At 39.2% G+C, this 1,828-nt stretch overlaps 1 pseudogene; it reads right to left on the reverse strand.

The window, feature by feature from the left end:
- Positions 1 to 1,099: 1,099 nt before the first annotated feature.
- LOC132346263 (cysteine dioxygenase type 1-like) lies at positions 1,100 to 1,614 on the reverse strand (annotated as a pseudogene).
- Positions 1,615 to 1,828: the final 214 nt, after the last annotated feature.

Raw genomic sequence — 1,828 nt, forward strand, 5'->3', positions numbered from 1 at the left:
CTGATCAGTGTGTATGGTTTCAGTTCTACCTTAGGATGAACTTGATGATTCTATTGGTGTGTGTAAAGACCTTTGAAAGGCACTGGTCTGTGTGATCTTGAGAAAATCGTGTCTGTAAACTTCTTCCTCCTTAGGAAATGTGCAGTTGTTACTGCCTACCTTGAAGGGTTGTTGTGAGGAATGTGTGAGATTATATATCATCTCTACCTTCTACTGAATATGCAGCATTGTGCTAAGCTTATCAGATGCATTGTTTTGTGTATAACCCACAATAAATCAGGATACGTTGCTGCTTCTCAAGTTCTAGGAAAAATCAAATCTCTATCTACTACCCTATTATTTATAGAACAGGAATTTGTAAAATAAGATTGGTAAAATAAAATGCACAGATTCAAAAAGTTCTCCTCAAATATTAAGAACATATAAAGTATATTGAAGAATCTACATTTAGCCTTCCAAGTAACAAGGCGAGTGGTTTGATATCTTCATTTTTTTATTGCTAATTACAATCCAGAGACCAAAGTGTTTCCAAAAACTATAAAAACCATCACTGACATTCCTAGTATGGTTCTGATGGGTTTAGCAGGTAAAACAAGTGGAGCTTGATTTGATCTTTAAAATCATAAGCCTTTTTATCTTTAGTGGGATTTTTCTTCTCTAGTAGCTCGGGGCACTATTTGCTTACTAGCTGCTGCTGCTAAGTCGCTTCAGTTGTGTCTGACTCTGTACGACCCCATAGATGGCAGCCTACCAGTCTCCTCTGTTCCTGGGATTCTCCAGGCAAGAACACTGGAGTGAATTGCCATTTCCTTCTCCAATGCAGGAAAGTGAAAAGTGAAAGTGAAGTCGCTCAGTCGTGTCCGACTCTTAGCGACCCCATGGACTGCAGCCTACCAGGCTCCTCCATCCATAGGATTTTCCAGGCAAGAGTACTGGAGTGGGGTGCCATTGCCTTCTCCGATTTGCTTACTTAATGCCTTATAATTAGCATCTGCCTTATGGTAGATCTAATATTGGCCTTGTAAAGTGTATTACTGGACAGGCAAGTGGTAGCAGACCTTCCTGTCCAAGACGGAATTCACTGGACCTCAAAAAAACCTCAGAGGGCCTGGTGCCCCTTAGTTGTTCTCCAGTGATCCTGAAGTTGTAAATGGAGTCCTGATTCCAAATTTGCTATGGAATGTCATGGTGACTTTGCTTTTATGTCCTGTTCTTTGATCAAAGGCATGGCATGTGTCAAAAGGCGGACTATACAAGTGAAGGCTCATGGCAGGCTCTGTATGGCTAATAGTCTCTACTCGATGTAAGCCAATCGAATCGTTAATGTAGGCACACTGGTTTTCCCTCAAGATTCTTTCAGACTTCTTGATCATCTCATTGGATTTCTTGTCAGCCCAGGCAAACAATGTCTCCTTTATTTATTTATTTTTTAACTTTACAATATTGTATTGGTTTTGCCATATATCAACATGAATCCACCACAGGTATACACAATTTCCCTGCAGCATCTTCAGAAAGCAATAGGAGTCAATGTGATCATGGATACTGCTGCCATGTCCTTCACCCCAGCATAGAATCATGAGATTAAATTTTCCATTTCCTTGATCCACAAGATTTGGATCCACAAGATTTAGAGATTTGAAATAAAGTATTTCTAATATATCTGTTCATTTTCAATGACCTTGTGTTCTAAGGACTAACTCAGTCTATTGGGTCTCTCATCATTTGGTGCCAACTATGTTTGAAAGAATAATTCCTTCTTCATTAAAAAAAATTTTTTTTTGGTTAGAGATCACTCACTAGCCTCTCAGTTTAGAATATGATACTG

The sequence above is a fragment of the Bos taurus genome, chromosome 1, assembly GCF_002263795.3.
Source record: "Bos taurus isolate L1 Dominette 01449 registration number 42190680 breed Hereford chromosome 1, ARS-UCD2.0, whole genome shotgun sequence".
Taxonomy (NCBI): domain Eukaryota; kingdom Metazoa; phylum Chordata; class Mammalia; order Artiodactyla; family Bovidae; genus Bos; species Bos taurus.